General features: G+C 43.1%; 1 long non-coding RNA gene across 1 annotated transcript in view; it reads left to right on the top strand.

Annotated features, from left to right (window-relative positions):
- Positions 1-1488: 1488 nt before the first annotated feature.
- Positions 1489-23864, top strand: part of LOC138964391 (uncharacterized) — a 72672-nt gene continuing 50296 nt past the window's right edge. The window contains exon 1 of the long non-coding RNA XR_011455095.1: positions 1489-1678. This is a non-coding gene — a long non-coding RNA (uncharacterized lncRNA). The remainder of the gene's footprint in view (positions 1679-23864) is intronic.

Consider the following 23864-nt stretch of genomic DNA (forward strand, 5'->3'; position numbering starts at 1 on the left):
GCATCACACTGGTCTGCATGGGTAGCATGGTGCGCAGATAATGGGGTCGAAGCTACATCCCCTCGGTCAATGCAGGTAGCGAATCATTTGTCTTGGTTGGCCTCCCAAGGCAAATCCCCATCATCTCTTAAGGTCAGGAGATCAGCGATTTCGTCCACCTTAAAGCAATTAGGTCGCACTATTTCCCTGGGGGGAGTTATTGCAAGCGTGTTAAGAGGCGCTGCATTAGATTTTGTTAAGACAAAGACTCCAGTCCCAGCCTGGGATCTGTTTTTAGTTTTGAACTTCTTGAGATCTTCGGATTTTGAACCTTTACATTTGGCAAGTCTCCATAATCTTACACGTAAAGCTCTTCTGCTCACTTTACTGGCTACAGCTAGACGGAGCAGCGAAGTACACGCGCTCTCAGGCCTTCCAAAAGACATCTCTGTTGAGAGTGATGGTTCTATCTCACTTCGTTTTAGACCCGATTTCTTAGCAAAAAATCAAAAGCCTCACCATCCTGCTCCCGTTATCAGGATTCCGTCTTTGTCCACTATACTAGCACCAGGTGACCCTGACATGACAAATTGTCCAGTGCGAACACTTAGCAGCTATTTGTCTAGGACTGCTCCGTTAAGAGCTAAGGAACAGAGACTTCTGTTTATCTCACTCAATACTGCTCGGAACAGGGACCTGTCACGGGTGACTTTGGCTAGGTGGATCGCCACACTCATAAAACAAGCATATGAGTGGTGGCAGAAGGGAAAAGGGGGGGGGGCAGTCCGTTCTCCCCATGTCGTCTGCACGTACTCATGAGGCGAGAGCCTGGGCCTCGTCTTTGGCCGTACTACAGTCAGGAAGGCTGTCTGAAGTACTTGACTCTGCGTATTGGGCGTCGGAAGACGTCTTCATAAATTTTTACTTGCGTGACATTGCAAGTACGCGGCAAGATGGGACCAACTCCTTACCGGCTGTGGTAGCCGCAGGACAGGTTCTTCCAAGATCATAGAGTAAGTACCCGCCACCTACATTAGCAATCTGCTAAATGTGAGTCGGGTTAAGATATGTAATTTAATCGAAAATTTTATAAGTAAATTTTGATTTGATTAATATACTTACCCGACTCACATCGTTAATACCCTCCCGCCTACCCCGCTCAGGGTTTCCATAAAAAAGAACAGATCATTTCAGTAGGAGTGACGTTCTAGCATGGCGCCGGGTGGGTCTCGCGTGATAGGTCGCGAGAGCGGTATGACCTTGACTCTTGTTAACTTGGTTTGGGTCAAGGCCGTTCTTTTTTAAGGGGTTGCTTCCCCTTTAGGGGTGAAGCGTAGTTCAGTGTCCAAGCTATTAATCTGAAGTTAATGCTAAATGTGAGTCGGGTAAGTATATTAATCAAATCAAAATTTACTTATAAAATTTTCGATTAAATCAGGTTATTGCCACAAAGGATAAATTGTTACTGTACATTTTCAGTTTCATGATTTCCAGGAATTCGTCACTAACAGAATGTTCTCCGAAACTTGTGCAACATGAAAACAGCTCCACCTGATACGACTTACGCCATTGGTTGATTGAGGTGCGCTGCTGCCTGCACTCAGAATAAGCTTACTCACGAGTCATCCACTGCACGGCCCGTGTCGAATAAATTGAAGAGAAGGGAACAGGTCAAGACTGTAACTGCATACGGACACAAGTAAGTATCGTTGGAGCGATTAGTACAGTATTAGTAGCTGTGTTCGCGAGTGGCTATGTACAACACATATGATGAAGTTCACTTTTGTAGTTCAACGTATTCAGACGTGTATTTAGTGGCACCAGTCTCCAGAGACATTCATTGAAGAGATGCGAAGCGAGGCATCTTGAACACGCGGCCAGTACAACTGGCCTTGACACGGAACGATTCAAGGGGGGCAATCTCAAGTCATCTGAAAGAGGGAAATCCAAACGCAATCCGCCTTGTTCGATTTTATGGGCTTGGACGATAGAGAAAAATAAGAAAAGCAAAAGCTGGAATCCAGTCTGGACGAAACTGCTATCAAGAACGCAGAATTGATTTTTTCTGAGTTTTTTTTTGCCGTAAGCGCCATGTTTATCGGAGCAGGAAACTCTTCCAGAGTGAGGCCCCTTTGTTGGTTTCACTGCGGTGAACAGCAGTTATGAGAAATTCGAAATGAGAAATGGCGCTTACGGCTAAAATAAAAACTCAGAAAAAATCAATTCTGCGTTCTTGATAGCAGTTTCGTCCAGACTGGACTCCAGCTTTTGCTTGTCTTATTTTTCTCTATCGTCCAAGCCCATAAAATCGAACAATGCGGATTGCGTTTGGATTTCCCTCTTTCAAATGACTTGAGATTGCCCCCCTTGAATCGTTCCGTGTCAAGGCCAGTTGTACTGGCCGCGTGTTCAAGATGCGAAGCGAGGCCGCTCACGTGAACTCTTGGGGTACCCTGCTCGGTCAGCGTGACCTCACGCGATTGTCAACCATCATCCCGTACTACGTTGTTGTTCGCTTGCTCTCTGATACCGATTTGAAGTGCTTTTCTGTCACATTTCTTTGAATATATCCAGCTTCAGACGAGAGATATCAGTGATAAGTAAACTTGATTCATATTCTGTAGCTTCAATAGTGTGCACACGAACGCATTTGAGAGGATTGGGTTCCCCAAGTGAGTCAAAAACACGGTTCCCTCGGTTCTTGCGGCCATTGTTCTAAGTCCATACCTTACATGAGAACGTCCCACTAGTCCGAGGGTTCACTAGTCCGAGGGTTCACTGGAACCCCCCCCCCCCCCCCCCCCCCTGGGTCCGGCCCTGAAATCCAACTTCAAATTGAAGGTTTTGACATGTCTATTAGAAGTCATGCCTTATTCATGCGGTAATCTTGAACTTCTGAAAATTCTGAGCTATGAATTTAACACGCTAAAGTTCAAGATTACCATTCATGCTATTTGCGCCCTTATTTTGTGTTTGAGCAGCTGACAAAGGAAAGAGAGCAGATAAAAACAGCAGGCAAAGTTCTGCACTTACAGATAGCGACATTGTATTCACGGGTTAAAGTGGGACACTGACTGAGTGTGTGTCACAGTGTGTGTGACTCGAGTGCGTGTGTGTGTGCAGAGTATTTCCCAGAAAACCCCTGGACAGATTTTCATGAAACTTTGCATACAAATTCTTCCACAGAAGTGTTTGTTTTTTGGTTGTTGTGTTTGTTTTTTGTTCTAGATTGGGTTTTGTTGTTGTCTTTTTGGGTTATCTTGAACTTTAGTTTGTTAAATTCATAGCTCATAATTCAGAGGCATTTAAGTCTCCAAATTTGTAGAACCTGCACTTGTAATCATAACAAGTCATTTTAGATCCCTTTGAAGTTACGGAATGAACTCCAATGAACTGTACGAATGCATTTCGTTTACATGGGTCAAAGAAGGAATCATCCGTATGAGCGGACAAGGAAGACAACTCTTTCGTGTTAATGATGTCCCATGGTTGACAACGTACGCCATTTTCGGTGCATTTTCGTCGAGTGAACAACCAAATTAATTAATTATGCTTAAGTTTGGAGCTCAATCCGTCAATTAATTTCATGACAAATGTTCTTTGGCTTGCTTACAGTTACATGGACTTGTATCAAGAATAAGAAAAGAATGTCACTGGATTCTGAGCTATGAATTTAACACGCTAAAGTTCAAGATTACCTCTTTTTGTCTTTCTTCCACTCAGTCTGGACTATGGGATTGCACTTAAGTCGGTTGAAATTGAAGCTTAGAAATTAAATAATTGGTTTATCATTAAACTTTTGGATTAAAATCACATGTTTGCATTGTAGATTGTATTAGTTGTTTATTAGTTGTTGTGTTGGGTTGCGTCATTAAGACACCTCCTCTCCGCAGCCATGCTTGTAACTGAAGGAAGCTATGATTAAAAGGCTCTCAACAAATCCAGCTATCTGCATGTTATCTTGCAAGAATGAGAACCTTACATGGTGTCAGAAGTGACCAGAATCCACGAACTCTACATCGTGCAGCTCATTTTCAACCAAGTAGGTAGAATCTTTGCAAAGAACTGAAACAATCGAATCGACGCGCTGTTCGTTCAATTCGTTATTTCCGTCCCCGACACATACGCAAGCTGTGTGGGAGTGGACACGTCGTTGACAGAACATTTGAAGTCAAGTGTGTGGCGCAGTGGTTAAGATTTAGATCTGAATCCGAGTCATGGAATACCTACGAAAGCCGGACCCACTATCATTTGACGGCAACGTTGCTGAAAACTGGAGACATTTTCAAACTGAATTTGACATCTATATCGAGGCAGCGCATGGCAATACAAACGATCACACTAGATCATACATACTGTTGAATCTTGCAGGGAGAGAAGCTATTGAAAAAGCAAAGACCTTCACCTATGCGCCTGAGGTGAAGAATAACGATGGTGACGTCATTCAGGCTGCCGAGAATCCAGAGAGTGTGGCAGTGCTGAAAGCGAAGTTCCGCGAACTTTGTGATCCATTGACTAATGTCATAATTGAACGACACAGGTTCAACACCAGATTTCAAGGAGAATCTGAGCCTGTACAGAGCTTCATCACATCACTGAAGATCATGGCTGACACCTGTGAATTCGCAGCTTTGAAGGACTCTCTCATTCGTGATAGAATTGTCTGTGGATTGAGATCAGACTCTCTGAGAAAACAGCTGTTGAAAGAGAAAGACTTGACACTTCACAAGGCAGTCCAGATGTGCCACATCCACGACAGTGCAGAGAAACACAGCACGCAGATGTCACAGAGCCATGAGGTGAATGCTGTCACTCACAAAGCTCAACCATCGCAGAACAACTCAAGGCCATGTTTGTACTGCGGCCGCAGCCATGCACGAAATAAAGAACTTTGCCCCGCACTTGGAAAAAAGTGCTCTGCCTGTTCCAAGATGAACCACTTTGCGCAAGTATGTAAGTCAAGTCGGACTCAAAGGCGACAAGCAAGTCAGAACGTGAATGTTGTTGATGACGAAGAAGATGCTACTGAAGATTGGGAGGTCCATGCCGTCATGCAGACACAGCATCAGAATGAAATACACTGCACAGCAACCATAAATGCACGCAATATTAGACTGAAAATTGACACCGGAGCAAAATGCAATGTCCTTCCGCTGTCACATTTTCAGAAAGTGAAAGCGACTGAGAAGATCAACAAGTCAAAAGCGGTGAACCTTGTGGCTTATGGTGGCGATCGTTTCTCCACTCTGGGCACCGTTGATCTTCACTGCAGGATCGGCGATACGATGCAGATGATCACGTTTCAAGTCATTGATCGACTGGCCACCCCCATCCTTGGTTTAAATGATGCCCTCCGCCTACAGCTCATTGAGCTTGACAAATCGGTGTACGAGCTCAAGAACGAGAACGAAACTCAGCTTCATGCAGAGATTACTACAGAGTTTCGGGACCTGTTTGATGACGACAAGCTAGGGACACTTCCACCCAAGTACGTCATGAGAGTAGACCCCACCGTCGCTCCTGTAGTCAAACCAGCACGCAAGATTCCTCAGGCCATGGAGACGAAGGTCAAAGAAGAGCTGGAAAACATGATCATGAAAGGCGTCATAGTGCGCGAAACTGAGCCCACAGAATGGGTTTCGCAAATGGTTGCCACAAAGAAAAAAAATGGTGACGTCCGAATTTGCTTGGATCCCAGAGACCTCAATAAATCTCTTCTACGACCACACTATCCCATGCGTACAGCAGACGACGTAGCATCACGCATCGGCAACGCAAAAGTCTTCTCAACCCTAGACGCAAAGGCTGGATTTTGGCAAATCCGGATGGACAAACATTCCTCACTGCGAACCACATTCAGCACTCCCTTTGGGAGGTACAGGTTCCTTCGCATGCCTTTTGGCATCAACACAGCCTCAGAAGTCTTTCAGCAGGCTATGGAAAGACTGTTTGAGGGCTACCCATGCGCAATCATTGTCGACGATATTCTGATTTGGGGCTCAACCGTGGAGGAACATGATGCAAACCTGAGAAAGATTCTGGAAAGAGCGCGTCAGATCGGACTGAAGTTGAACCTCAGCAAATGCAAGTTTCGAGCAAAGAGCGTGTCTTTTGTTGGACACAGATTCACCGAGGATGGTCTGAAGCCTGACACTGAAAAAACTGATGATATCCGGAACATGCCGCCACCGGAGAACCAAGCTGCGCTTCAACGTTTCCTCGGCATGACGAACTATTTGAGCAAGTTCATCAAGGACTACAGCGAGAAGACATCCATATTGCGCGAACTTCTGCACAATGACGTTGTGTGGAACTGGACTGAAATGCACCAGCAGGCGTTTGACCGACTGAAAGATGACCTTGCGAATCCTCCAGTGCTGAAATTCTTTGACCCTGCAAAGCCTGTGGTTTTGTCTGTGGATGCTTCCAAAAGCGGACTTGGTGCAGCATGTCTCCAGAACGAGTCCCCTGTTGCTTTCGCTTCACGAGCTCTTTCAGATGCCGAAACCAGATACGCACAGATTGAAAAGGAGCTCCTGGCTGCAGTCTTTGCTTGCAAGAAATTCCATGATTTTATCTACGGTCGGCAAGTGACCATAGAGACTGACCACAAGCCTCTGATCAGCATCGTAAAGAAGCCTCTGAATGATGCCCCAGCTCGTCTACAGAGAATGCTCCTGCAGTTGCAGCGATACCACCTGCAGTTCGTCTACAAGAAGGGAAAAGAACTGTTCTTGGCTGACACGTTATCCAGAGCTCACCCTGAAGGACCGGCCGAAGGAGCAGAATTTGAGCATGACGTCATGACCGTGCTATCCATCTCGCCGTCCAGAATGACGGAGTTGCAACAAGAAACACTGGCTGACGCGACCATGCAGAAACTAGCAAAGTTCATCACAGAAGGTTGGCCTGCACACGAGCGTAGTGTGCCGCCTGAGCTCAAACCTTACTTTTCTTTCCGCGACGAACTGGTGATTGAAAACATCATCCTGAAAGGACAGCGGGCAGTGATTCCGCCAACGCTACGGTCAACATATGTTGCTGTCCTACACAAAGGCCACATGGGAGTTGAGCGCACCAGAAAACTCGCCAGTGACATCGTCTTCTGGCCAAGAATGCGCCAAGACATTGAGCACGCTGTCTCACAATGCTCCGCCTGTAACAGCAACAAAGCCCACCTGCAGAAACAACCTCTCATCAACCATCCTGTTCCTGAGCTTCCATGGTCAACCGTTGCTGCCGACCTGTTTGACTGGAACAACCACCAGTACCTAGTTGTCGTTGACTCGTACTCTGGATGGTTTGAAATGGACTCTTTGCCTGACAGCACTTCACGCTCAGTCATTGGCAAAATGAAACGCCTCTTCGCGACTCACGGCATCCCAGAAAAACTCATGACCGACAATGGCAGTCAGTTCGTCAGTCATGAATTTGAACAATTCGCAAAAGAATGGAACTTCGTACACACCACCAGCAGCCCTTACTACCCAAAGTCCAATGGCCTGGCTGAAAACGCTGTCAAACAGGCCAAGCAGTTGCTAAACAAAAGCAAGAAAGACGGTTCCGACATGATGCTAGGTCTTCTGAACTTGCGCAACACCCCAAGAGATGCCATGGGGTCACCGGCACAGCGCCTACTATCCCGACGCACCCGCACCACCCTGCCAACCTCAACAAAGCTTTTGAGACCCAAGCCCTTGAACACCACCTCCGTCTCAAAGCAGTTAAAATCCGCCCGTCAGCAGCAGAAATGTCATCACGACAAGTCAGCAAAAGACCAAAGACCACTGAGACGCAGTGAAGTGGTGCGCATGCAAACTAAAAAAGGATTTCAGAAGCTTGCTGTTGTGAAGTCCGCCCGCGGCAGCCCTCGGTCGTATGTCGTCACATCCGACGGCGCAGACTATGTCCGCAACAGACAACATCTCCTGCCTGTCCGTGAACCCAGACCGCAGTGGACCATCTCTAACGACAGCGCTTCGAACAATGAACAGAGGCAGCTAGACTCATGTCCTCTGCCACAGGCAACTCTTCGTCACTCAGTTACTGTTCATCCCACAGCAACTAACCCAACCCCTCCCATGCCACAAGTGCCCAGGAGAATCTCTACCACCCCACTTCACCCCGTGTCACCCACAACCCTCTCTTCCAAATCTCTGTCACCTCCACATCCTGCGCCACCAGCATTGCCAGCCAGCCCTGATCTGATGCCTCCTTCAGTACCCAGTCAGCCCAAGGTCCAGTTCGAGGATACTCTCACACAACCCACGGTGACGCGCTGTGGAAGAGTTGTGAAGCCAAATCCAAAATATTTTGACACTTGATCACATTGACACTGACCGATGTTGGCAACAATGCAGTCAGAATCTGTATTCGAACACAGAAACAAACAATCAAGACAGTGTGAAGTCATTGCAAAATCAAAATCGTTCAGGAAGAAAAGAAAAAAAAAACAATTGACAATTTACTTGTTTTCTTTGTTTTTCTCAGAACCGTTTAGTTATTTTCTTTCATTCAGGAAGAAAGGAAAGAGACAATTGACAATTTACTTGTTTTCTTAGTTTTAATATTTTATTATACCTTGTATGAAGAGCAGAAATTAATAACTTTATGTTTGAGTTTAGAGTTTCATGCTACTTTTGTTTCAGCATTGCTTTGTTTTGTTACATCTCCATTGAGAAGGGAGATGTAGATTGTATTAGTTGTTTATTAGTTGTTGTGTTGGGTTGCGTCATTAAGACACCTCCTCTCCGCAGCCATGCTTGTAACTGAAGGAAGCTATGATTAAAAGGCTCTCAACAAATCCAGCTATCTGCATGTTATCTTGCAAGAATGAGAACCTTACATGCATACACTGATACAGATTACAATTATTGCATTGTATTCTTTACCGTATCCTGAATTCAAAAATATACACAAATGTTGTGTTGTGATATATATCAAAAATCAAGGAAAAACATTGGGTCAGCGTTGTTTTGGCCCCATGCTTTGACCAGCCTACAATTTACAAGGCTTGTTTAAAAAACATGTTGCGCTGATTTGGTACCCACGCAAATATACTGAGCTAATTTTACCAATATATATTTATGACCATACTATTTTTGTACAGGACTCGAAGAACGGACCAAATTTCTGCATTACATTGAAATTAAATCAAAGGATCTTTTGCCGGCAAGGAATGTACCTTCCAAAAGCAAGAATATAGTCTTTGGACCCTCTAAATATTCTCAAGTTCCATTATAGTTGGAAGTCCTGATAATCTCTAGGTGGAGTGTATGAGTGGAACCCTGACGCAGCTTTAGAAATAGCCAAGACCTGATTAACGTTTTGAGCATACTACGTACTTTCTCAATGCAGTGGAACAGCCCTTTGAAGGCCTTAATAATCCGAGAAAATTTGAAAAAGCAAAGTCTAAACAAGTCGCGTAACCAGGGCCTCACATCCACGTCGGACATCGGACATATGAGGATATTTTTTTCAAATGTCCTATACATTTTTCATGCAGGAGGACACATGTCCTATTGTTTTGTCACAAAGTGGTCAATGTCCGATTATTCTATCATTTGATCCGGACATCGTCAGTACTTCTCAATTTACAGTAGTTTGAATGCTATTTTATCGATGTATTGCGAAGCGATGTGTAGCAGTCGAAATTAGACACTTTGTGCCTCTAGTACCAAAGAGTTTCAAAGGCTCGCAACTCGGAATGCTCGAAGCCAGTTGAGAGTTGCCTCCCTTCGCGCTTTCCCCGAAAATAACAAACATGCCGCCTAAACGAAAACTGATCCCAGAAAAGGGACAGAAGAAATGACACTTCAAGTCCCTTCCCTCATCATCTGTCAGTAGCACGGAAACTGAGCTTCCTCCAGCCCCAGAGCAGTTAGAGCCCGATCGCACAGGTGAGAATGTCGATCGCGATAGTCAAACATCGGAGCCGAAGAAAGACACAACCCCCTCCCTGACTGACTCGATGTAATTTATTTTATATTTTCTGTTACCTTTTTCCCAAGAAAAGTATTTTTGTTCTTTTACCCTCGTGCCAAGAAACTAGTCAAGTTTAATTATATTTGAGTTGTTCTTTGCTACTGGTCAAAAGTGGGGGTCAGCTCACACGGACGCATTTTTTCAATACAGTCTAGGGGAGAAACTGGTCACAAAGCACCCAGGACATGCCAGAGAGATAGGAGAATCGGCACAATCAAAGAAAATACCAAAATCATTCAATAGATATGAAAATATTAAGATTTACTGTGAAAATGCTAGCAAAAATGGCGTCCAAAAATGGGAACGCACACTTGGTGCGTCTTTGAAGACTTACCTCCCGTTCTGTGTTGTTGATAATAGTCGTGTTTGTGCTGTTTTTGTTGAAATAGTATCTAATAAAACTGATGCAGTTCTTGAAATGTTGCAAATTATTGTTGTCTTTGTGAAATGCTAGAGTGTTCTGAGGCGTAATCTGCATACGGCTGATGTCCCACATAGGGTACCCCACTTCGATCAGCGTATCACTCCAAATGAGCTTCACAGCAGAAAAGCAGATACACTACCAAAACACTGCATAACAGATCTACAAGTCTGAGCCAGAATCATTGAAATTTACTTTCTGTATAAAATATTGCAATCAAATTTGTTCACGCCGTCACACAAATAACGCAGGTTACCCTCGCCTTCGATTCAAAGTAACTCCAATCTGACTGAATTACCATCGAAACGCAGATGACGAACTGATTCACCACACATTTGTGGTATTTTAGTAAATTACACACAAATTTCAACTGTGTTGTTTCGCGATAAACAGCCATAAACAAACAAATGTGGCGCCGTCACGTCGCCCCGGAAGGAATAACGCAGGTGACCAAGACTTGTTTCCGATACCTGTCTTATTAAAATCATCGTTTTTTTCACGAATGACGGCTCTTTGGCAGATCTGGTGAGTTGGAAACTGTCTATGAATGTTTCATTTAATGTCAAATGCGTACATTCTTGTCGATATTGTTACCTTTGGGCTCATAAATTAAGTCAATCGTCGTGTTGTCCGAAAGTGACTTTTGTCAGCATAGAACTTACTGTGCTTTGATCATTGACTGAGAAGAATCTTCCGATGACACTAGTTCATTTCACTACGCGACTGCAGATCTGCAAGGAAACTTATGGCAGGGGAAATAAAATATAGCTTAACTAAAGACGAATAAGCGGAGTAACTGTTCTTCAACGGATTGCTCTCACTGATCTAAATACTTATAGATCTTGTCGTCTGCTAGTCTGCTAGTAAGTAGTCTTCGGTCGTGTGAAAGTCACATCTATTTCGACAGTGTGCATCGATCCGTGTTGTGAAATGTTCATCTTTGATGATTTGGCAACATAACTTCGCTAAATGTGCTTCGAGTGTATCTCCCCGCCGCATTTGAAAACGTCTTTTAACAAGACCATGTTTCGACAGCCCAGACGGGGAGGATCCTCGATAGCTCACAGGGTATATGTTTTCCGCCGTTTTTTGAAGAATCCTTTCAAATTTGCTATTCCAAAAGTACCCTATGACACGACTCGAGTGGCAAAGAACATTCTCTGCAATTCCTGTCTCAGTCCGTGCAGCCGTTTCGGGTCCTATCGTCATCATACAAACATACACACAGACACACAAGAACCAGCTTTAAAAGTTAGATTATGTAGGAACCATGTGAACCAGTGATTTTTTCTTATGTACAACAGATACTACAGTATTACTGCTTTATGAAAAGCAATATTTCAAAAACAAAACTAGAGATTTGAATTTTGACCACTTTTCCCCCTTTCTGTCACCAGTACTGAAGAACAACTCATTTACGTTTTGTTACGGAAAAAAAATGTCCTATTGATTTGTTTTTGTTCAGGACAAATGTCCTATCACTTTTACATTGGCCAGGACATTTGTCCTATGCTATGGATGTGAGGCCCTGCGTAACGCAAAATCAATACATTAAGTCCATATGTGGGCCTTACACTTCCAGAATGAAAATGAACGTGTATTAAGAGGAAAGTTTTTTGTCTCTTTGCCAGTGGACTCTACGACAGCCGTTTGCGTGGCAGTGGGAGTTGGCGCAGCTCTTACAGCCCCTATTACAGTCCCTGCTGCACTGTCCGCTGTGGGGTTCACAACTGCGGGAGTGGCAGCTGGGTCAGCAGCTGCCTCCATTATGTCCACTGCCTGGACATGGGGAGGGGTCGCTGCCGTCTCCACCATGCAGTCTATAGGGGCAGCAGGTCTGGGTGTCAAGGGGGCAGCCATCACCGGGGCTGTGGCTTACAAGGTTGCTGGGTTGTTCACTGGCAGGTGAATCAGTGGGGTAAGTGAAAGTGTCAATCAATCAATCAATCAATGAGGCTTATATCGCGCATATTCCGTGGGTACAGTTCTAGGCGCTCTGCAGTGATGCCGTGTGAGATGAAATTTTATACGGCCAGTAGATTGCAGCCATGTCGGCGCATATTTACCTTTCACGGCCTTATTCCAAGTCACACGGGTATGGTAGACAATTATTAACTGTGCCTAAGCAATTTTGCCAGGAAAGACCCTTTTGTCAATCGTGGGATCTTTAACGTGCACACCCAATGTAGTATACACGGGGGGTGGTTCGGACACCGAAGAGAGTCTGCACACAAAGTTGACTCTGTGAAATAAATTTCCGCCGAACCTGGGATCGAACTCGCGCTGACAGCGGCCAACTGAATACAAATCCAGCGCGCTACCAACTGAGCTATATCCCCGCCGTGTGTGTGGGGAGGGGTTGTTGGGGGTGTCTTTTTACATTTAGTCAAGTTATGACTACCGGTAAATGTTTTAACATAGAGGGGGGAATCGAGACAAGGGTCGTGGTGTGTGTGCGTGTGTGTGTGTAGAGCGATTCAGAGTAAACTACTGGACCGATCTTTATGAAATTTTACATGAGAGTTCCTGGGTATGATATCCCTAGATGATTTTTTCATTTTTTCGATAAATGTCTTTTATGACGTCATATCCGGCTTTTTGTAAAAGTTGAGGCGGCACTGTCACACCTTCATTTTTCAATCAAATTGATTAAAATTTTGGCCAAGCAATCTTCGACGAAGGCCGGACTTCGGTATTGCATTTGAGCATGTAGGCTTAAAAATTAATTTATAACTTTAGTCATTAAAAATCTGAAAATTGTAATTAAAATTATTGACTCACATGCGAAGCAAAAGTGAGTCTATGTACTCACCCGAGTCGTCCGTCCGTCCGTCCGTCCGGACGTCCGGAAAACTTTAACGTTGGATATTTCTTGGACACTATTCAGTCTATCAGTACCAAATTTGGCAAGATGGTGTATGATGACAAGGCCCCAAAAAACATACATAGCATCTTGACCTTGCTTCAAGGTCAAGGTCGCAGGGGCCATAAATGTTGCCTAAAAAACAGCTATTTTTCACATTTTTCACATTTTCTCTGAAGTTTTTGAGATTGAATACCTCACCTATATATGATATATAGGGCAAAGTAAGCCCCATCTTTTGATACCAGTTTGGTTTACCTTGCTTCAAGGTCAAGGTCACAGGAGCTCTTCAAAGTTGGATTGTATACATATTTTGAAGTGACCTTGACCCTGAACTATGGAAGATAACTGTTTCAAACTTAAAAATTATGTGGGGCACATGTTATGCTTTCATCATGAGACACATTTGGTCACATATGATCAAGGTCAAGGTCACTTTGACCCTTATGAAATGTGACCAAAATAAGGTAGTGAACCACTAAAAGTGACCATATCTCATGGTAGAAATGACAATGACAATGACAATGACAATTCTTTATTTTACGAGGGTAACAGAATAAGCATTGGTATACTTTTTTGCATCTGGCCCTCGCCCTAAAGAGGGACTAAATCTACTATAATAACTACTACTACATACTTACATAATTAGTAAAACAGTATAAGTTTATGTACATAAGTGCATTATATGAAACATTGTAGTTTATAAATGTTCATGACAAGGTGCAAAGTAAAAATTTGCAAGTCAATTAGAGTCAGAATACTATATGCAATAGTACATCAACTCTGTAAGACAATGGATATTATGCAGAACATCATAATTTCGTGAACAAAACAATAAATCAAAAGTGAGTGACTGTGTCCCAAAGGACATAACAATCAAGAATATACTATTTTCATTAAATGGGATATATATTTGTTTTTGAAAGAATCTGTGCTGGTAGCTTCCCGTAAGGCATTCGGAAGAGCGTTCCAGAGACGGCCACCTGAATAAACTAGACTAGACTTAAATAAGTCTATCCTAGGAAGAGGAGTGTTAAATTTCATAAGGTGGTGTGAATTCTTCAAAGAGAACTTTGAACAAATGGTTTGGGGTAGAGTTTCGGATATGATTTTATGCATAAAGATTCCTTTGTTAAAAAGCAGTCTTGACTTTAGAGGTAAGATCCCTAAATGTATGTAGTCTAACTCTGTGAGGGTAGTGTGCTTTAGTAATACTACTTTTAGCGCTCTTTTATGTAATCTGCTGAGTGGTTTTAAGGAATTTTCACTTGCGGAGTCCCATAGAGTGGATGCGTAATCAATAACAGATTGAATATGAGCAATGAAGAATAACTTTCTGGTTTGGCAGTTCAGGAAGTGTTTAATTCTAGATAAGAGATACACTTTCTTAGACACCACTTTACTAAGTTGCTCTATGTGGGTTGACCAAGACAAGTTGTTATCGATATTAACACCCAGCAGTTTGTGATGGTCGACTTTTTCCACTATTTCACCATCTATCATTAAAGCAGGACCAGCTGAACAAATATTCTGGCGTTTTTGTCTTGTTGTTATGACCATATATTTGGTTTTCTTTGGGTTAAGAGACATATGGTTTAGTTCAGTCCACTCTGTCAACTGGTTTAAACTCCTTTGAAGTGATTCTGATAAGCGAGTTACATTTGTGTTGCTGGAGTGAATTGTGGTGTCATCTGCAAAAAGTTCACATACATTTTGAATATGTAGGGGGAGGTCATTAATGTATATAGAGAAGAGGAGGGGTCCTAAAACCGATCCTTGTGGTACACCGTATTTTACTTCTTGCATGCTCGACGCCGAGGCGTTTGTTAGTACAGTCTGTTGTCTGCCGGTGAGAAATGAACTAATAAGTTTGACAGTTTCGATTCCGACGCCATACAATGCAAATTTTCTCAGTAATAACGTGTGATCAATAACGTCAAAGGCTTTAGCAAAATCAACAAAAATGGCACCACAGAATTCATTGTCGTTGATTTTCTCCAGCCATTGATCAACAAGAGAAACTAAGGCAGTATGGCAGGAATGGTTAGCTCTAAAACCCGATTGTTTAGGGTGAAGTAAATTGTTTTGGTTAAGATGCATTAGAATATGTTTGTTAATGTGTTTTTCAAGTGGTTTTGATAAAACAGACAATATTGAAATTGGCCTATAGTTTGATGGGTCTTTTTTATCACCTGATTTAAACAGAGGAATGACTTTAGCCTGTTTCAGGGCGACTGGGAAATAATTTTTGTCTAAACAAAGATTATAAAGGTAAGTGAGTGTTTCAGAAATTACAGGGGCTGACAATTTAAGAATCCTACCATCGAGGCCGTCGATTCCCCGGGAGCCTGTTTGCTTAAGGTGTGTAAGTGCGTAAAATACTTCAGGTACTGTAAGTAGAGGAATATTCGCTTGACTTGAAACTTGTTTCGACTCACAATATTCTTCTAACACTTTCAAATTGTTCAAATTGGATTTGTCATTTGTAATAATTTTTTCAGCTATTTTAGAAAAATGCGTGTTTAAATCATCAGGGGATATGTCCTTAACACAACTTGAATGACTGGCAATCGTTTTATTTGTAAGTTCATTTATTGCTTTCCATATATTCTTTGAATTTTGCTTTGATGACGCTAGGTCATGAAAGTACTTAATTTTTTTTGTTCGTTTAAGTGAGTTTACTTTATTTCTCTGTTCTCTATACTCTGCTTCCTTGCCAACTGATTTTAAGAAATCACGATGGCCAATAGCATCTTGTAATTCAGTATCAAACCATTTAGGTTTTACTATTTGCTTGACTCTCTTAATTCTCCACGGGGCATGTTTATCGTATATTTCTGTAAAGACATTTATCCAGTGTGTTATTGCATCATCAGGATCCGTATAATTATAAACATCAGAGAGAGAAGAATTACTTAAGTCTACAAGAAAAGCGTTCTCGTTAAATTTAGTAAAGGAGCGGTACTTTACTGTCTTGTGACCAACTTTGGGGATTTTTACACCCTTTCTTGACCACGTGAGACAAATAGGAAAATGATCACTACAGCCGCTGGTTGGAACACAAACTTCTGCAACGTTACGGGTGTTAGAAACATAGACATGATCTATCAAAGTGCTTGTAGATGCAGTAACCCTAGTAGGGGTGTTCACGACTTGTTTGAGATCATAAAGGTTGAACATATCTAACCATGGTTTATTTTGTTTTAATAAATCAATGTTAAAATCTCCTAAGAGAATGGTTTCTTTTGATTCTAACAAAGCAGCATCTAACATATGTGAACATTTGTCCGTCCAGTTTACACGTTCTGCTGGATTTCTATAGCAGAAACCAATAAGCATTGGAGGTGCCTTTTTTAATTTGACCTCGATCCAGACGGATTCCACAAACTGTTCTAAATGTGTTAAACGTGTGTAGGTCAATGATTCACTTATATACACAAGCAATCCAGTTTCTTTACATTGTTGGGGGTTTCTGCGTACAACACTGTAACCTGGAACACAAACCTCAGAATCCGAAATCGTGTCAGATAGTCTTGATTCTGTAAACCCCATAACATGAAAATGTGTTCCTGAGTTTAAAAGCATGGTGGAAACTTCGTGTAATTTATTAATTGCATGGTTTATATTAAGGTGTCCAATACGAAGACCCTCTTTTGTGGGCCATGAGGTAGAAGAATTACTCATGATAAATCTCAAAACAGTGTTTTCACGTTTTAAGAAGAAAAGAAAAGAAAAAAAGAATAAAATCAAAATTACTTTAAAACAGCAAAAGTAATCAATAATCAATAAGGAGAAAATATTGAATTATACTATACACAGATACACACAGAGATGCGACCAATGGAGTTTAACACTTGGTGTCAAATTCAAACGAAAGACAAAACAAAGAGAGAAAAAAAGCTACACTACTTTACACAAAGAGAAATAAGTAGACTTAAGAGTAACAAGAATTAACCAGAGCAGATTAACTCAAATTCAACGAGTAAAATGACCCGACAGTGAATAACTGAAACACCAGTAGTCACGTTAATGACACGCGAAGATGAATGACGAGAATGGAGGGCTTTCACACAGTCCCAACTTGATAATAGCGGACACAGTATCAGATCAGAATCATCAGTAACTGATTCAACTCTGAGCGTTTTTTGGCTTCACAAAATGTATCGACACAATCATCAGTTGTAATAGAGTTCTGATTCTCAAGAGTGCAAGGAAAGCTTAATTAAGAATATTCACAGATTCACTTGCATAATTGCCTTTAAGCACACGCTGTAGACCTAAAAGAATAATCAGTCACTGCTAATATACTTTGAAGAATGAATTGTCAGTTTGTGACCAAACTCTCTGTCTTTCAAAACTTCAAGCGTTTCCTCTGCAACAACGTTATTTTGCTCACTTTAAGGCGGTAAGAACACCTTAGTTTTTGTTTCTAATTTATAGTAATACGGCCATTATGTATAATCAAACATATCCACAACACTTGTATTGTTGTTGAATTTAAGTTTGCCTAACACACACACACACACACACACACACACACACACACACACACACACACACACACACTTGGTGATATTCTGTCCTTTTAAATGATTATACAAATGTTCCTTCAGTTATGCGGCTGTTACTATGAAAGAGGGGCTGTGTGTATCGCGGGACTGCTGGGTCATAGCAGTACCACGGAGGGAGCACAGGCTGGCCATGGTGGGCGGGGAAGAGTGAAGGGGGCGACCTCTGTTGACCCTGTTGCTGTTCGCCGTGCCATCCGTAGGGGGATGGCAAGGGGGGCTGTGACCTCCGTTGACCCTGATGCTGCTCGCTGTGCCAGCCGTGGTGAGGTGGCAAGGGGGACTGAGACCTCTGTTGACCCAGATGCTGCTCGCTGTGCCAGCCGTAGGGGAATGGCAAGGAGAGCTGAGGCCTCAGTTGACCCTGACGCTGCTCGTAGTGCCAGCGGTAGGGAGGTGGCGAGGGGGATGTGGTCTGACGTCCTGGCCCTTGGATGTGGCGATCGTTGGTGGTGCTGTTGGATCGATTGGGCATTGTTGGAGGTTTTTGCTGTTGAGGGAAGTGGGGGGGCAAATTCGTTTGCCTCGGCTGTTGCTGAAAGGACAGCCGTTGGTGCTCAGGGGGATAGTCCGACCCCGGCACCAAAGTTGGGGACTCCAGAAGAGTCCTGCGTCGTCCAAGGCTCTGCTGGTCCGGTTGGCGAGGCAGGCAGGCATACTTTATATTGCATGCCAGTCGGCTGGTGCCCTGTTGGCTAGGGTGAAGTGCGTCACGATACAGCGCTTTGCGAGGGGCACCGTTTCCAGTGCAGAATGTGGTTGTGTGGTCCACAAATGTCACACCTTCTCTGTCACACACTCCGGCAAGAGCATGGTTTGAGGTCAGCACCGACTTCTTTACAATGTGTTCTCCTCGGGGAGGGACGATCCCCGAGAAGAGAACACGTGCGTGTGGGAATGTTTTTTTTGTAAGTTTGACGCATCTGGTCCATAGGCTTTCGGTGATCGTGTTCGCCCAGCAGGTATTTACCCCAATGTGGACGATGACAAGTTGTACTTGTTTGCACTGGGGAATGTGACTCATCCAGTGCATAAGGTCATCCACACTGAGGCCAGGCACGCTGAGATTCTCGGTCTGTCTCTCCCGAAACAACAAGTCCGGTCTGACCGGACGGAGGACAGAGTCGCCAAGTAGGACATGCGTTGTGTCAAACGCAACTCTGAACTCCGCCAAGCGTTGTCTGGGGGTCTGGTCCTGGTGAGGCGCTTGCTGTCTGGGGCCAGGATTTGAAGTCTTGGTACGAGTGGCTGAGTCGGCCAGAGATTTCATGTTTTTTGAAGGGCTTTTGGATGAATTTTCAGATGTTTCATGGGATGTTGGTGTTTGTGTAGGTGATGAGGGTGCAGTCACGTCTATAGTAGAATGTTCAGTGTCCATCTCTGTTAAAGCAGCGAACATGTTGGCCAGTTTCACAGGGCTGCTAATATTGTTGGAGGAAACTTTCACGCTGGAAGGAGTGTCTGTTGTAGTGTTATCTTTTGGAGATTCCTTTTCAGGTGCCTGTATGTCTTTGTTTTCCAGCCTCTGAGTTTTGAGAATCTTTTTCAATTCGCCAAGTTCTGATTTTAGACAATGATTTTCTTTCTGGATTTTGCTTATTTGTTTTTGCTGAGCATGTAATGTCTCGTTAAGTTTGTCAAACTTTGTTTGTGTGTGGTGTTTGAGTTCTGTCTTTAATTGTTTCTTTACGTTTTCTATCATTGAAATAAAGTTTGCGTCAGCAGCACATTCACTGTAAACAAGGTGCACGGCGCCAGTGCCCACTTCTGTCTCGTGAGCTTCAATCGTTGCAGGTGTGTGGGGTAGGGGGGAGGAGGACGGAGGAGTAGCGGAACTGTCAATTGGTGTGTCTGTGTCGGCTATCGCTGTAGACGTTTGCTCAGAGCAGTCATGCAGAACGGGAGAGAGGGGCGCGGTCTGCGCTTGTGCCTCAGTCACTGGGGGTGGGCTGGCAGCAGCAGGAGTGAGGGGTGTAGAAGTGGAAAGAGTGGTAGTGGTTTCTTTTCCCATGTCCGCAGTCACTGGTGGCAGTGGGCTGACAGGTGGGAGGGGGGAAGGAGTGGAGAGTAGGTTAGCAGCAGTATCAGCCGTATCAGTTGGTGTTTGTGTAGCTGCCAGCTTGCGAGGGGTGAGGGGGAAGGTACTACCGGCAGCTATCGCTGTAGTAGGCTCAGACTCAGAGCAAGCAGGCAGAGCGGAAGCGAGGGTCAAGGGAGGTAGGGTGGCTGTGTTCAGTGGTGGGGGCTGGGTAGTTGGGGGGAGGGTGGCAGCCAGCGGGAGGAGGGTGTCAGACTGCCTGGAGGGGGAGGGGTCATGGCGAGGAGATGTGTTATCCAAACTGCGTCCCCTGTGGCGAATCGAAGTCCTGGTAAGTCTGCCTCTGGGCTCTGACTGCTCGCGACGACCACACGGTGACGACACGTCATTAGTGATGTCACACATGACGACTCTGCCACCCCTTGGGCGCGTTGTTGGTGGGACCGGCAGCACAGACAGCCTTGTGGGGATGGACGAGGTTTGTTCAGGGTGTTTACAGATCGCCTGAATGCACTGTACCAGATTTTCAAATTCAGTGTTTCTCCACTTCGAACACTTGGTTCCTTGCACAAGAATGGTGCCCGTGGTGTAATGCATAGTAATTGTTACTAACTTGGTTGATCCACACTTGACAACTATTTTGGATCTATAAAGTTCTTTTGAAGGTAGTTCCTTCGGCACTTCTTCGATGCTACACGGATCTGACACTGACAGTTTGCGTAGAGGTTTGTCAGCTTCGTCATGCCATTTGACGGAAAAGTTTTCACGCTGACCAATGTCAAGTACATATCTCATGTAGAACACTTGTCTGGCTAGAGGCATAAGAGAGTGGGGTATGTTGAAAGTTAACTGATTTGGATCTCTTTTAATCTCCACATCTGGGTTCCAGGAGAGAAAACATCCAGACTGAAGAGCCATGATAGTTATTGTCAGTACATTGGAGGGGAATGCGGGGTGGTGAAAATACAATAATGGCCTACTAAAAGGAGAGAAGGGTGGCGAGGGAACACACAGATCACATCATGAATTAATACAGTGCGGCCACAGCCGGCACCTGTACACATCATCACATCCCATTACATTACTGTCTCGGATGGTCAAGAGCCAATAAGCACCATTGTACTTCCTATGTCTTGAATTAACAGCTTTGTGTTGCATGACCTTGGATGACCTTGACCTTGGGTCAAGGTCACATGTATTTTGGTAGGAAAAATGTGTAAAATATTGTTTTTTCTCAGTTTTATTGTAAAATTATTCTGAAAGAAAGATCAAGGTCTGTTCAGCATGTGAGTCGTGTGGGCTTTGCCCTTCTTGTTTTTTTATAAAACGATCCAAAATTACTTTTATTTTATTCTTCATCATGTTCTGATTCCAAAAACATATAAATATGTTATATTCGGATTAAAAACTAGCTCTGAAAATTAAAAATATAAAAATTATGATTAAAATTAAATTTCCGAAATTGTTGAGTCACTTGAGAAAAAGTGACTCTATGTAATCGGTCAGTGTTAGTCTGTCCGGCCGTCCGGCCGGCCGGCCGGCTGGCCGGCCGTCCGTAGACACCACCTTAACGTTGGACTTTTCTCGGAAACTATCAAAGCGATCGGGCTCATATTTTGTTTAGTCGTGACCTCCAATGACCTCTACACTTTAACGATGGTTTCGTTGACCTTTGACCTTTTTCAAGGTCACAGGTCAGCGTCAAAGGAAAAATTAGACATTTTATATCTTTGACAAAGTTCATCGGATGTGATTGAAACTTTGTAGGATTATTCTTTACATCAAAGTATTTACATCTGTAGCCTTTTACGAACCTTATCAGAAAAACAAGGGAGATAACTAGCCTTTTCTGTTCGGCAACACACAACTTAACGTTGGGCTTTTCTCGGAAACTATAAAAGTGACCGGGCTCAAATTTTATGTGAACGTGACTCCCAGTGACCTCTACACTTTGACGTCTGCTTTGGTGACCTTTGACCTTTTTCAAGGTCACAGGTATGTCTTGAAGGAAAAAAATTGAAATATCATATCTCTGAAACTATTCATCGGATTTGATTCAAACTTTATAGGATTATTCTTTACATCAAATTATTTACATCTGTAGCTTTTTACAAACGTTATCGGAAACACAGGGGAGATAACTAGCCTTTCGTCAACACACAACTTAACGTTGGGCTTTTCTCGTAAACTATAAAAGTGACACAGCTCTAAGAGTAACAAATGTTAGTGTGTCTACTGTTAATATGATTGCTTCGAAAAAAAATTAATGATTTTAGTTTATGTGAATTAAGTTATTGATGGGGTTTGTTTATGTGAGATTAATGAGAGTATTTTTAATGCCAAGGTAAATATTTTGTTGCTCGATCCATGCAATCTCATTCTTCAGGTATGCATTGTGTTGTGAATAGCAATTTCTTCCTGTCCATCTGATGCCTCATATAATATTCAGAACTGCGAAAGTGACTCGATCGAGCGTTTGCTCTTCTTGTTTTAAAAACAATTTCATCTTATTCCTTGTCGGTTCCTGATTCCAAAAACATATAGATATGATATGTTTGGATTAAAAACACGCTCAGAAAGTTAAAACGAAGAGAGGTACAGTAAAGCGTGCTATGCAGCACAGCGCAACCACTACCGCGCTAAACATGTACAGGCTCGTCACTTTCACTGCCTTTTGCACTAGCGGCGGACTACGGTCATTGTGAACAAATGCAGTGCATTCAGTTTCATTCTGTGAGTTCCACAGCTTGACTAAATGTAGTAATTTCGCCTTACGCGACTTGTTTTTTAATAATCTTGTATGTGATGGTTAAAAACTTGAAAAATGTATACAAGATTGTGTGTATGTGTGCATGTACGCACACTCACTAGTGTGTGTATGAGTGTTTTGTGTGTGTGTTAATGTTTGTTTCTTTTTGATGTTGTTTTGTTACTGAATCTGCAATAAGTATTGACGGGCTCTTTATGTCTGTTAGGCTTGTGTATTCCTTGACTTGCTTCACGGAGGAGAAGATAATAAAAATGTACTCGCTCCAGAAACATGGAAATCAAACTGGTTTCGACACAAGATCTTGTCAGCAAATAAAAGGAGAAATGACATCTGTCATCACATTTCTTTAAACCATTGGACCTTTTGTCGAAAGGTCCATGTTCTTATGTTTGATTGTACATGTTTCTGGTGAGTACATTCTAATTGTTGTCGTGTTCTATAGTTCTTCTCATCCGCAATCTCTTGTTCTTGTTTTGCTTCAGGAGAAATTTAGCAAACTGTATCAGTGAAGCCTGTTGAAAGACACTTTTAACTTGAGTCACAGTCTAGAGCTGGATGCAGAAGTGCATGTAATGAGCGCTTCTGGGGTGATGACGCGCGACAACTCCTGTGATCCTGCCGCGAGGTGGCGCCAGTTAGCAGCCAAAAGAAATAAGGGGCATAACCTCACCAGAACCGACCATTGTCTGTTTACCGTATAAAATGCAGGACTTACACACGAACTGATACCAAACCGATATGCTATTTGGGACCAATGCAAGTTTTTTTTCCTTTCTCGTGTGATCTTGTCGCGAGTCGAGGTGGCGCCAGTTACCAGCCGAAAGAAAGAGGGGGCATAACCTCACCAGAACCGCCCATTGTAATTTTGAGTGTAAAGGATGTAATGCCCTGTCAAAACTAATTTTAGTGGCTGCTTTTACAATCAGTTATAAGAAACAGTTTTCTTCTGTTAAGTTAACTAGGCAAGATGCATTATCATTTTGATATAAATGCATATATATATATATACACATTTTGTTTTTGGGTGTTTTTTTCAGTACAGTGCCTGTGCCTGTGGATCAAGCAGAAGAGCAAAGCATGGGACATAACTCCAGCACTCTTTCGAAACGGAATGAATTATCTCCCTTTAACCCTTCTCTGTAAATGTGTAGGTCGATTTTGAAAACTCTTTTCGGAATGTTGGATGACATCTCAATTATTGCTTGAAATCAAATGCTCAGAAATAGTGCCATCGTGTTTTC

Source organism: Littorina saxatilis, linkage group LG4 (genome assembly GCF_037325665.1).
Source record: "Littorina saxatilis isolate snail1 linkage group LG4, US_GU_Lsax_2.0, whole genome shotgun sequence".
NCBI classification, from domain to species: domain Eukaryota; kingdom Metazoa; phylum Mollusca; class Gastropoda; order Littorinimorpha; family Littorinidae; genus Littorina; species Littorina saxatilis.